Source organism: Saccostrea cucullata, unplaced genomic scaffold, assembly GCF_032062105.1.
Source record: "Saccostrea cucullata isolate Sc308-1 unplaced genomic scaffold, CSIRO_AGI_Scuc_v1 ctg1245, whole genome shotgun sequence".
Taxonomy (NCBI): domain Eukaryota; kingdom Metazoa; phylum Mollusca; class Bivalvia; order Ostreida; family Ostreidae; genus Saccostrea; species Saccostrea cuccullata.
In genome coordinates this window covers 3,110-17,775 of record NW_026921804.1, presented here as the reverse complement: position 1 = coordinate 17,775, position 14,666 = coordinate 3,110, and the positions used below count along the sequence as shown (strand labels likewise).

Genomic DNA, 14,666 nt, shown 5'->3' with positions numbered 1-14,666 from the left:
GAATTCTGTTGCTTTGTTACAAATTTTTAAAAGTAGTAATACAAATTTAAATGATGCAAAGGTTAATATTCCATATCGTTCCTTAACATAGCTGAGTTCTGTATTCTTTTTAATTATATCTGATGTATATAAAGCATATCCAACACTATTTATTGTATTTCCGTGCGCTGGTTACGCGATTGACGACTTCATTTTCATCAAATCTCAAATCCAATCGACACTATGAAAACCACTATACCAGTCGTATGCTACATGTATTTAAATGAAATTTTGACATATGATTAGGATTTTGATTCTAGTTTCAGTGATTTAAGTAAGTAAGTAAGTAAGTGAATTATATTTATAGTCGGCACATATATACAATTGAACAGAAATAGCATGAGCTGTGGTGAGCTCTTCAACCGTGATTTAAAACAATGTTTTACATGGCACTAAAGAAATGGAAGGAAATGTAATAGTTATAGTGCAAATTATTCTGAATTCATATAAATCGTCTTAATATTATTAATATGAAAGATACATAATTTAAAAATTTACAAGTTTAAAGAAAATTGAATAGATGTAATATATCTATGCAAAATGTGGTTAGTTTTGGTTGCATGATAAAAAAAATTATAAACATTATCTACGACTTTCGGGACAACCTTTGTAGCTCCAAAAAACGGGCTGCTAGAATTATACTTGATGCTGCCCCTGATGATCAATCTAAGGTTTTATTTAAAAATGTATGGCTTTCTTTTTTTATTTAGTAAATTTTCATAAATGTCTTCTGTTGTACAAAATAGATAACAATCAGAATCCGGTTTACAAGATTTATTTATTTGTAAATGAAGGATATGATATATTATTGATATGATTAAATTATTTTCAATCAGTGACTTTCATTAAACTATATCGATTTATTAAGATCTTAACATTATCAATGAATTAAATACAAAGTGTACAAATAATCTATACTCACAATAAACAAAACCATAAACAAAAAAAAAAATAAACGTGGCACCCGAATGTTAGGGTGAAAATTATGATCGGGAAACTACTATGGTCCACAAGGTAAGGGCATCTTTAACTTTGCCAAATCAGTTATTTATTTGCTTTTCAAAAGAAACAATATTCACGAGGAGTTCCAGGCCTAAAGGTCCGTGAAACAAACTCAATGATTATATACAATGGAAACTATAGACACCCTGCTCCCATCTCAAATTAAGCCTGGCGTTTAGTATCTACATGTACTATGTGTTTAGTATATGGATGTGGTTGATGAGAAGGGCCAATAAACAAACTTAAGAAAATACATCTACGGCATTCAAAACTGGATTAATGGAATTAAGAATTCCTTCTTACGTTTACACAGGGAAAAGTGGCTCGCATGATTTTCTTGCGATTGCGTATTCGCATGAATTTCGTGCGAAAATCATATAAAACCATGCAAGAAGTTCCACATGCGAATATCATGCGAATGTCCACAATATTTATGCGATTTTCATGTAACTGAAATTTCGCATGATATTCACGCGAATTCCAATTAATCCGTTTTTCGTGTAAAAATCGTGCGAAATTCGTATAAATATTTTGCGATATTCATATACAAGAGAAAATAAGCAATGAACAAAGAAATTGGACAATTCAATATTTATTTAGGTTTTTCTGCCACATTGAGTGATAAAAAATGCCAGTCTCTGATATCATATTGCTTGGATGTTCCTAAGTAATCCATTGACTTTAATGATATCTGTGTTTACAGGCAGTTTTCCAGTCTTGTGTCCTGAGAAGCGTTTCCTACAAAGAAATTTTGATTATTATAAAATGCTATTACCCATACTAATATTCCAATTGTTTAGGTCAAAGGGACCAATTCCTAAATTAGGATGACATTAAATACAATAAATTCTATTATAAATTCTATTATTTCACTTGAAAAGTCCATGTTTTGGCAACTTGTATTACTGAGTATGCTAAATGGTACTATATATGTTTAGAGCGAAACAAAAGACCATGTGTTAAGCACATTCATAACTGCATAATAGACTTTATCCTGCAACCACCCCTTGCATTGACCTGATAAAGGTAACATAATTAACCAAAGCTTTATCCGGTCACTGCCCTATTAAAGCCTTATGTATGTATTCCGACGTTCTAAAAGCATTGTGAGGTCATGTATACTACAATATTTACGCCATGGCGTCATAGTTTCCACTGCAGAGATGTACCTAAATCTGTCGAAAATGGCTTGTTTTGAACGTTCAAATGCAGAATAATTTTGTTGCAGGATAATTAAACAAAATACATGATAACTGTCTTGAAATATAAGTGATATTTGGGCTCAGGTCAAAAACGTAAGCCTCGCCCTCTATCACGTTTCCTTAGGCCAAAATAAAATTATTATAGTTTGTTTGGAATTGCCTCCCGCCTCATTGAAATGCCCCCCTCCTGAAAAAATTTTATTGACCAAAGTAGGAAGATTTTTTTTTTATTTAATCAATTTTTTTGCCCATTACATGCATCACATGCACCATACAAAACACTGAAATATAGTGTCAGATCTATGCAAATTGGGTTCCTTCGTTTCTTTTTTTTTAAGTCAGAAGATGTACCGAGGTATTTATACTGTTTTCTGAGATTTTTAAAACAATTTAAAATTAATCCTCAATTTAAAAAAAAAAGTCCCTCCCTCCCCCCTGTGTCTGAAACCCTTCAGGCGGCAATTCCAAACAAACAATTTTTTAAGGATGGCCTTACCCTCGCCCAAATATCGCTTATATTTCAAGACAGTAACCATGTATTTTATATTCAACACATACAGTGTCTTATTGACCTACTCTATATATCCTGATAGCAGGCTGCTATTGAACCAAATGAGATAAAATGTTTCATTTTAATTGTGATATTCCTATTGGTTGACAATAAACATGTCATTGATGAATTTTTAATAAATTACTTACAACAGTACAATACTGAAAAGATTGATTTTTTAATCTCAGACTGGATAGAATAATTAGAATAGTACCTCAACTGTGAATAAATCAAATACAACAGTTACATTTTTTTTGCATGGACCTCAAATTAATCCCCTAGAGGTGGAACCTTTTGTTGGACCTATCATCCTATGTCTAAATTATTTTGTAGGATACACTTGGTCTATTGAAGCTGTGGTTACAAGTCTTTACATATGTGTCAGAACAAAACACACAGTCTGTGTATTTTGTTGTGACACATGTGTAGAGACTTGTAATGACAGTTAGTTAAAATAAAAGTAACTTTTAATTACTTACCCAAAATTTAGTAAACCTTTAAATAGATGTCAATAAGCATAAAAAAAACATTCGATTCACCTGGCTGCGTTAGGTAAAACCTGAAATGAAAACAAAATCCAAATTTACTCTGAAAGATTTCGTTGCAAATTGAATTATCAGTAAAAATATGCATTATAAACACAAAATATGACAAACAATGAAGTTAACAAAGCATGCATATTTACCATTGATTGAAGGAATTACATCACAATCAGCCAAAAGGAAAGTCTGAAACAAACGATAGAAAGGAGCTCTCGCTGACTCGGTTTTTTTTTTTTCTGTAACAGGAAGTGCAAATGGAGCCTGGCTATTCAGTTTCGTATTCATCAAAGAATCGGGAAATACGTTAATTTTTATAATTTTCGTCGTTCAAATCTTTATCTTGAAAATGTATCTCCGCTTCAAAGACGAACGCTGATGACTAAGTGATATATATAAATTTACTTTATGGAACCAAAGCTAGTTTTTTTATGGAAGGCCATACGTCACAAATTACGTCATCATGCGGATTAGAAACAGACTGTTTTCAACTGCTTATATTTTCTGTAAGTTTGTAAGATTTTCAACTTCTTTTTATACCAGATATATGTAATAACTTTATTTGGGATATTTTTTGACAGATTAATAATAAGAGATTCAAGTAAATCTAACATTATATCTATGGCATGTGTTGAAACTGAAAGATGGGCCTGGTACAGGCACAGGGGCTTGTGTAGAGAAAATAAATCAGTTAAAAAAATTAGTACCTAGGAGAAAAAACCTAGGTACTAATTTTTCTAACTGATTTATTTTCTCTACACAAGCCCCTGTGGTACAGGTTCTCTGCTTAAGTTAAAAGTCTTTTCTTACAATAATACCGTTGGGGCGAGCGCAGTTGTACCATCAAAAACACTTGAGATCAGCCACTTCGAACGTCAAGCCGCACGAGATATCTCGACTAGCTGTGACGTCATACGACGTCACAAGGCTCGTCGGAGCTTACGGAGACAGCCGAGCGTCTGTTTGAAACTATAGAACTAGTGCAATTTTTGTCGAAAAACATTGCAGAGTTATTTCTTGTTTCTTTGAAAGATCTCTACAAACTGAAAGTCTGATATATGCTTTACGGTATTATTTATTTATTTATTCGGCAATATTCGCGCAAAGGACATTGGGTAGTGCAGGAATTCTGGGAATGTTGCACAGAGAAATTTGGCTGACGTATGTACAGATTTCAATCCGAATTTCCTCTGTTCTTACACGTTAGTCTATTGAGCTCGCTTTGCGAGCGTCGCTTCGCGACGCTCGCTGCGCTCGCTATTATAGATAGTTAGAATAATCTAACTGTGTCTCGGTACAGGCCCTCACCACAATTAGAATACGTCCCATATACTTGTAATGTAGCAAATCGGAGCGGATCCGCTCCGAAACGATTTTGAAGAATATAAAATTATTTGCACTGGGAATAACTACCAAAATAATCAAAACAAACCTTTTTGAGATTGCTTATGCCTTTTATCCCATAAAATAATCCATATATATACGAAAATCCAATTAATTTTCTCCACGTTTTTCTCTCGATTCAAATTACTACATTCGGAACTCTCTAGATTGTTCCTGTTAAATGCACTATGCGAGTTATCGCCCGTGTTTCTTTCTGCTACATTACGAATACACGGAACGAATTCTATCGTTAAACCGGGTCCGTAGGACAATATCATTTTAACGATAGAACATTCTATCTATATTATAGAAAAAGCCTAGTGAACTAGGGTAGGCCTAATGTTTTGGTTTGTTTTTAGCTCTACTGGTCAGAGACCAGAAGACCTTATGCGATAGTAATGCGTCCGGCGTCCTTCTGCTGTCTGTCTGTCTGTCCGTCTGTCTGTAAACAATTTTTCAAAACACTACTCCTCCTACAATTTTTGTCTGATTTCAATATTACTTGGCACACAAGTAGACTACACTAAGATACAAAGAATAATTTATCAGTTTTTAATTTCAATGAACGGTGTTGCCACGGTTACAAAAAATAGAATTTTCTGTGAAATTCCTTTGAAACGCTACTCCTTCTACAGTTTTGGTCTGATTTCAATATAACTTGACACACAAGTAGATTACACTAAGATACATAGAATAGTGCACACAAGTAGACTGCACTAAGATACATAGAATAGTGCATCGGTTTATGATTTCGGTGAACGGTGTTGCCATGGTTACTAAAAATAGAATTTTCAGTGAAATTCCTTTAAAAACGCTACTCCTTCTACAGTTTTGGTCTGATTTCAATATAACTTGGCACACAAGTAGACTAAACTAAAATACATAGAATAGTGCATCGGTTTATGATTTCGTTGAACAGTGTTGCCATGGTTACTAAAAATAGAATTCTCTGTTAAATTCCTTTAAAAACGCTACTCCTTCTACAGTTTTGGTCTGATTTCAATATAACTTGGCACACAAGTAGACTGCACTAAGATACATAGAATAGTGCACTGTGCATCGGTTTATGATTTCGTTGAACGGTGTTGCCATGGTTACTAAAAATAGAATTTTCAGTGAAATTCCTTTAAAAACGCTACTCCTTCTACAGTTTTGGTCTGATTTCAATATAACTTGGCACACAAGTAGACTACACTAAGATACATAGAATAGTGCATGGGTTTTTGATTTCGATGAATGGTGTTGCCAGCTAAAAATAGTATTTTCATTGAAATTCCTTTAAAAACGCTACTCCTTCTACAGTTTTAGTTTGATTTCAAAATAAGTTGGCACACAAGTAGACTACACTAAGATACATAAAATAGTGCAATGGTTTTTGATAAGTACAAACCAGTAGAGCTACAGTCTCGACAGAGACTTCTGGTTAGATCCTGTTACACCTAAATCTGGTATATAAACTGCAGCAAGCAAATAACACACATAGTGGCGAACCAGTCACTAAGGGCTTGTCCCAAGACACAGATTAATCTAAGGGGGTTGCAACCCTCCCTTTGGCTTTGCAAAAAAAAAAAAAGGAATAAGTAAAGTAGAAATTAAGTTCAAAATTTTTGTTTGTGTTTTTACGGTACCTTAGAAAATTTTGAGTGAAAAGCTAAAGTTGTAATGTATAAAGAAATGTGGTCCTCAATACAAAATGTCCCCCCCCCTTTAACAAAATAGGATTCTCAGTTCTTAGATATATTTTCTTTTAAGGAATGACTCTAAATTCTTGGCCAAATTATTGAGTATAATATGGTTTGGGCCAGTTTACGCTTTATAACCCGCGAAGCGGATTATAAACAAGCGTAAACTGACCCAAACCATATTATACTCGCTAATTTGGTCAAGAATTAGAGTCATTCCTTATAATTTAATCTTAAAATAATTAAACAACTGGGGGTGTAAAATTGTGTTGTTTTTATGAGTTCAAATTTACCGCGCAATAATACACCCGTAGTAACGGAAGTGATGGGAAGCGAGGGGAGGTAAAAACTGATACATAGATCTAGGCTCTAGCAGCCATGATGCTTGTTTACATGGGGTAAGATCGAGCAGCTGTTTGAAGTTAAAGGTACATTCATTAAATCTGGAATTTCCATGAATCCCAAGGACTGGAAATGAGGGGATTGATGGATACAGATGATTCAGCTGGTTGTCAAGGGGGTGTGTCCCCATACCAAACCAGATTATACAAAACGTTATGCATTCCTTTTTGGAAATCAACCAATAAGAGGCAAGAATACAAACAAAATTAAATTATTTCTTTTTCAAAAACTTTTCTGGTAAATTATCCATACAAATACTTTTTCCCAGGTTTATGAACCTCCTACTTTAAAAGCCATGCTCCACCCGGTATCCTATTGAGTAATTAACTACTTGTACATGTAAAATAATTTTTTTCTTCTTCAAACCCCGTGGTCGTTCGCTCGATCTATCTGTTCCCAGGAGTCCGTTCGCACAGAGTTCGTTCATCCGAAATATTTTTCTACATATTAATCAATTACGGCGAACAGACCCTGTGCGAACAAACTTTAGGGTGAGCGGACTCTGGGCGAATGAGAAATTGGGCAAACGGGAAATCGGGCGAACAATTTTTAGGGGGAAAGAACATGGAACCTAAACACCCCCCCCCCTTGAAAATTCTTTCAACCCGTCAACAAAAAAAAATACCCCACTATCCTGTCCACAAGAACCTGTGTGAATTCCAAAATATATGCAGTTATAAAGGGGCTTATTTAAATTATATCTAGAATGCAAGACTGAAATTCCCAAAAATGAGTTGTACTGTACATATTTAAAAAATATATATTAGTTTCAAAAATATTTATTAAATGTTGTATTCTATACTTGCAGGTATTTGCGTTGCACTTCATTATACCACACTGATGGCTTCTCCAAGATTATAGATATGATACATGTAAACAGGTAAAAAAAAATCTAAGAGAGAAATTTAATATTTGTTGCGGAGCCTGAGGTGCTGTAAACCATCTTTTATTCGCGACAACTTTATTTCACGATTTACCAGGGATAAACTATTTCGCGACCTCTAATTGTCTCGATAATTAAAGCCTTTATGCATCTGTTTTTCATAGACAAATATACTTTTAGGACCGGTTCGTGGGGAGAAATATTCGCGATGATAAGGCTCTTGCGAAGTTCGCTAAAGTTTCTCGCACGCGAATAATAGTTGGTTTACAGTATTCATTGTTTTATAAAAAGGATATTGTTATTACATGTATGCATGTAGCAAAACCTTAACCATTCAGCTTATTTTTGCTTATCTTGCATTTCTTTAATGTAAATATAATCTTCGTTAATTTATAGAATACATATTTTAAATAAAATGACAAAGGGATAATGAACTCATTGTTATTGATCCTACATTATCTGACATTTTTGAGTTTCTCTGTAGGCACAGTTACTTGTCATCACAAGGATAAGAATTCAAATACCAAAGTAGTCCTAACTCCTAAATCATCCCGATTTGTCAAAAGTACATGTAAGTATTTTATCATTTTTTTATGCGCCCGAATTTATTCTAGACGCATATTGTTTTTGTCCTGTTTGTATGTTTGTCTGTTTATCTGTTTTTCTGTCTGTTGTCAACTTTAACCTTCGCCATAACTTTTGAACCGTGAGAGGTAGAGACTTCATATTTGGTATGCATACTTCAATAATTAAGCACTTTCAACTGACACTAAGGGCAATGACTTTGTGACCTTGACTATGACCTATATGCTAAAAATAGCTTTTTTCGAATTTTCGCCTTAACTTTTGAACCGTGAGAGATACAGACTTCATATTTGGTATGCATACTCCACTAATTAAGCACTTTCAACTAACAATAAGGACAATGATTGTGTGAAATTGACCGAGACATATTTGCTAAAAATTGCTTTTTAGAACTTTGTTGCCGCTGGGCGCATAGTGTTTCACAAACACATCTTGTTGGGACACTTTTTTAGCTCACCTGAGCCAAAGGCTCAAGTAATCTAGTTTCTCTGATCAGAAGTTTCTGTTGGTGTAGTTTTCGTAGGCGTGTCGTAAACTTTTCACATTTTCATCTTCTTCTCAAGAATCACTAGACCATTTTCCTTGTGTATCCTTGGGTAAAGGGGATTCAAGTTTGTTAAAATGAAGGGCCACGCCCTCTTTCAAGTGGACATAAGTATGAATTAATGAAAAATTAATGGCATTTTAAAAAAATCTTCTCAAGAACCACTGGGCCAGGAAAGATGAAACTCATGTGGAATCATCCTCAGGTTGTATAGATTCAAGTTTGTTCAAATCATGACCCCTGGGACTAGGGTGGGGCCAAAATGGCCAACCCAAGTTTAACATTGGGATATATAGGGATACCTTTTAAAATCTTCCTTTCAAGTACCTCAGAGCCATGATTAGTGATATTTATATGGAATCATCCTCAGGTAGTGTAGATTCTAGTTTGTTCAAACATGAACCCCTTGGTTGGGTGCGGGTAACATTCAAGACCCCCCCCCCACCTCATAAACTTTCAGTTCTGATTTGATATGTGCTTTTTCCTCGCCGATGTTCTCAGGTGAGCGCTGTGGCCCCTGGGCCTCTTGTTTTATCCTATGTTTAGTTGTTTATGCTTTAATAAATGCCTATATGCCAGTTTAAAGCAAGGACTGAAGTTTCTGAAATACAAGGCAAACTCAAAGGTCAATGTCAAAAGGTCAAAATTGTTAGCATTTGAAGGAAGGTTTAGTCATATGGAATAAACCTGTGAAATGTGAGACATTTAGTATTAACTGTTAAAATGTTATGGCTTAGATTATAGATTTTAAAAGTGGGTCAAACTCTTAGGTCAAGACCAAATGGTAAAAAAAACTCATTGAAGGGTCTTGTCACAATGATTACAAATTAATGTGAAGTATCAGATTGATAGCACTAGATGTTCAAAATTATAGCTTAGGTTAAAGTTTAGGGATTTTTTTTTGTAAAAGTGGCTCAAACCTGAATATCAAGGTCAAGAGGTCAAATTTTATAGTACCCTCTAAAAAAGTTCTTGTCACAAGAAATACACCTGTGGAATATGAAGCCATATATATTAAGTTCCACCCACTCATAAGTAATGGGTAAGGTTAAAGTTTTAGCAGACAAATACCGGAAGACAAAAAGATGGACATCAGTGCAAAAACAATATAAACCCAAGAATCTTTGAAAACGGAGGCAAAATTAGTGCATAAATTATTTTTTCATGACCGTTTAAATAATTACAAAGATTCAAACTTATTAATATTGCTTTAAAAAGTTGATCTTGTTATTTAATTTCATAATAAGAAAAATAAATGAGATATAAATTAAATTCATGACCAGTCTTAAAAATATTTTAAGATTTATCTTTGTTCTTTGCTTTACAGAGAGCTGTAGCTGATGGACACAAATTGTTCAGAAAAAATCCAGTTACCATACTAATCACAGCCATAGATTTCTGGCATGCCTTCAGAAGGAACATAGATGCAATGGTAGGTAAATTTTGCTTTTATTCCCTTGCAACAGATACAAATTGCATCATCAGATCTGGGTCAATGAAACAGAGACAATATTGTCTCAAGGTTTGTTTGAAACCTGACACAAGATTGTTTTTAAGTTTAAAGTCATTTGCAGGAAAATTGTTTTCATTTTTTGTCAATAATTTTATACTTAAGAAACATTATATACTTTTAATTATAATTTATGATGTATGATTTTGAATTAATTATAATTTATGATGTTTGATTCTGAATTTTTTAAAGATCATTTAAAGTGTAGGCAATATAAGTTTAACCTATAAATACTAAATTGAACATAGGATGATATGAGTTTGCTATATACATTATATACATGTATACATTTGTTCGTATTTTTAATGTGCTATGGAAATATTGACTTTGAAAATGCAGTTGTAAAATTCATGTCTGTATTTCATTTACCGATACCAAGTAGTCATTACAATTATTTTCTCTTGCAGATGAAACATTATCTCCAAACATATGGGTGGCCCTTGAACAGAGATAATTGTCAAAAATTGAAGCATTCAATAAAGAAGATTAAGAAACAGTATGTGTCCAGTTGTTTGTTCATCAAAAGAAAAACTTGGATAATCATAGTGGTACTTCCTCAAAATCTGCATGTGTTCAAATTAAGCAGTTTCAAATTAAGATATAGATAAAGCTCATTCATTCATTTGCTGGATCAGATTTTGAGATTGTACTTATGGCATTTTTTTTTGAATATCAGTAACAGTGAAGTTCCTTGATGATAAGTTGTACTAATTCATATACAGATCTAAGTATTAGAATTTCCTTATACTTTTCATCAAATGGATTAAAAGAATTGAAAGTCCAATATACTAGGAAAAATATATACTGTGTACATCACATGGATTTGATATGAATATCACATGAAATTCGCACGAAATTCATATGAAGATCTGTAAAGAAAGTAGCAAAAAAATTCATATGAATTTCGTGTGAATTTTTATTCGCATGATATTCGTGCGAATTTCATGTCAAAATCGCATGATATTTTCATGCGAATATCATGCATGGTCCTTTTCGTCTCCTTTTCATGCGAAGAATTCGCATGATATTCGTGCGAATTTCATATGAAGTTCATGCGAGCCACTTTTGCCTGTGTACACTTAAATTAAATGATATTGATAAATTGTTATAATGGATCAGCTGAAACTCTTTTTTACGAAAAAAGGCATCTTAATTTAAACCTTATGAACATAAATCTTTGCTCACCACGTCACGCGTCCCTCTTCAGAAACCGTCTTAATATTCATAAATATATTCATTCATAAATATCTTATACCTCTGATAAGAATATGTACGCTTTTTTGTTGTTGATATTTTACCTGAAGGAATTTGAAGGGAAATATTTTAAAACTAGGCTCTAAAATATTTTTATCTAAAACCACGGTAACATTTCCCCCCCTCAGCATGGGGTTAATTCCGTTGGAAGACCCGTTGCCTTTTATCATTTTGACCTCTTTTATTTTTTTTAGAGATTCAAAGATAGTTGTGTATTTAATGGCCTCAGATTTCTGATGTATGTGATGTAAATACTCAGCTATGTTAAAGAAGGTCAGAGTTCGCATTCCTTGTACACCGTATTGGAAATTTTATTCATTGAAATTTAACAAAAGCTACAAAAAATAATTAACGACTTGGTCATGCGTAAATAACAACTTGTATATAATTATGTTATCGATTATTTATAAAATCGTGTAAAATTGCAATACTTAAAAGCAATACAGTCGAGTAATAGAAGAGAGTCTTTCGTCAAATATGACGTCATCAGCCTTGACATGACGCACGCATCACAGATGGTCCAGAGGACTTGATTCACTGGTTAAATTATTTCGAGCTAAATAAATATGTTACCGTTGCTAATTTTAGAATATAATCATTAAAATTAAAAGAAAATAAATCATTAAATACAATGTGTAAAGAGTATGAATTAATCTAGTAGCATTGAAGCTGCACAGGGATAGGGAATGTAGAGAGTATCGCTAAAAAGATGGGCGTATTCGTGATTTTCATCAAAAGTGCAAGGGCATAATCTATTTTGTTTGAGCTGAAATTTGGAACATTTATTGCTTATATAATGTATATTTTGAAAAATGCTGGGAGCTGATCCTGATTGACATAACATTATTTTTATCTATAACAGAATTAACGCGAAGTCTAAATCTTAAGCTATCATGAGCATTTTCGGCAAAGTTTTCGGTACTTCTCAAACAACACTGACTAGCTCCCAGCACTTTCTGGGTAGAGGAAATTAACATCTTTTAATGTGCATCAATTTTCTTCTTGATAAACAAGCGTATGCCCTTGCACTATCAACATTCCCTATATTCAGCCTAACAATTCTATATATATTCAAGTCACGTGACAAACAGCTGATACGTGCAATATAACTGGTAATAACTACGGCCCGGTCCTATCCATTAACATCTATATTACATTTTCCACAAGTTTTCAGTTGCTTTGTTACAGTTTTTAAAAGAAGTGATACTTTTTAATAATAGTAATTAGTAATTAGAACGGTGCAAATGTCACATTTTCCATTTTGGTCCTTAACATAGCTGAGTAATCAATACGGCAACAGTTATACAGTTTTACTTTTAATGACCAGTTTTCTTTTATGTGCGTATCACAAAAACTTTGACATTGGACATATCTTTTGAAATTAGGCAATAGGACATCCATATTTTAAAAGTATATTCCTTAGGACATCCAAGTCTTTCCTTTGAATACTTCTAATTGTTACGTCTCGACCTCCTTTCTATAAACTTTTATCCAAAAATTACCAAACAAAGGTAACAGATTTTCATAAAGACATCCTTCTTGGGGGGAGGGGGCACCACACGTACAGTCACCAGCGCAGATGCAGGTTTTTGCGTTACAATTGGGGAGGGGAATTATAAGACAAGGGATTTTGGTAGAGCCGAGGTCGTAAGCAGGTTGGTATCTGGCGGGGGGGGGGGTCCGAATTCCGACATATAAATGACTGCAATTTTACCTTCAATGTATAGGCTAAAGTGAAAACTCAATATCTTGTTTTTTTAGTCTTTTTCTTTATGTTCTACAGTTTATATGTGTTTTCGTATTTTATTTATGTATACATTAGATTACGACAGCGAAGATATAAAAAAAAAACAAATCGTTGGACAGTTATAATTATTTTAAAAGCAGCATTCTTCATTCTTTTATCAACGATTATTTTAAAATTAAAGTGCTCCTAATAAAACGTAAACCCAGATTTACAAAAATTATACATGCAACATTCGATTTTGTTGGCAAGAGTTTGATTTAAAAAAAAAAGTAGTTTTTTTTTTCACATTACTTTGAATAGTAAAATGTATTTCATCAAACCTGAAAAGTTAATCTGAATATTTTGTGAGGTTAGATCTAACGCACATGTGCCTGGGTATTATATTAATATACATAGAGCTACTGTCTGATTTTCAGTACACATAAGATCATATGGTTAAATATTAATAATTTTCCAATTCCTAAGCTGTCAGTTTGAAAAGGATTATAGCAAATAGTAAAATTAAGCATCAGATACGTAGTTATGCATGACAAAACTAAAGAAACAAACACTCCAAAAAGTATTTCAAACTGATTTTATTTTAACTTTTTTAAATTAATAAAAAAAAAACATTTTCAAAATGTGCATATAACCATGCATCACTGCGCAAAAGTAATTTTTTTTTTGATTTACGAAAAAAAAAAAATTAATAAAAAAATCTTGAACAGTGCTGACAATGTTTTTCCTACATGTACAATACTTTTTTTTACAATAAAAATTTTGAGTATACGTTTCATTATTGTTTTACATTCGTGTAACGTTGTTTATTTTTCATTTTTTGCAATTAGACCTTTATTAATGATGAAGACAACGAGAAAATAGCATATTATTTGCGCTTTATTTCTGTTCAAAGACGTTTTATGAAACTTACATTAATATATGAGACTTTTAAAAATGAAAATAAACATCAGTGCATGTATTTATATAATAATTTCCCCATACCCCGAAATATACGTACGTATCAAGTTCACAGCATAATTTGAACACTAAAAATCAAATGACCCTATTGTTTAAAGGTGAAAATCACGAGATAACCGCGGTATTATTATTGTCAATAATTTACTAACCGATGTTTTTTTTTCTTGTCAATGTTTTTTTAGCAACTTTCCGCCTGCAGTGAATTCGAAAAAAAAATATTGTTTTTTTTTATTATTATTATTTAACTGCATAATTATATTAATATTATAATGTATGGTCCCTAGTGTATAACGGCAATATAAACAATTACAAATGGAAAAGAAAACAAGCTCTGACAAATTAAAAACCCTAACATTGATTTCAGATTGATCTTCCATGATGCTCTTG

The 14,666-nt window shown here is 32.9% G+C and overlaps 1 long non-coding RNA gene across 1 annotated transcript; it reads left to right on the top strand.

Moving 5' to 3' along the window:
* The first annotated feature begins 7,420 nt into the window (after positions 1–7,420).
* Positions 7,421–10,773, top strand: LOC134260740 (uncharacterized). The gene is made up of 4 exons (XR_009990613.1): positions 7,421–7,679; positions 8,167–8,253; positions 10,139–10,243; positions 10,729–10,773. It is a non-coding gene; the product is annotated as an uncharacterized LOC134260740 (long non-coding RNA).
* Positions 10,774–14,666: the final 3,893 nt, after the last annotated feature.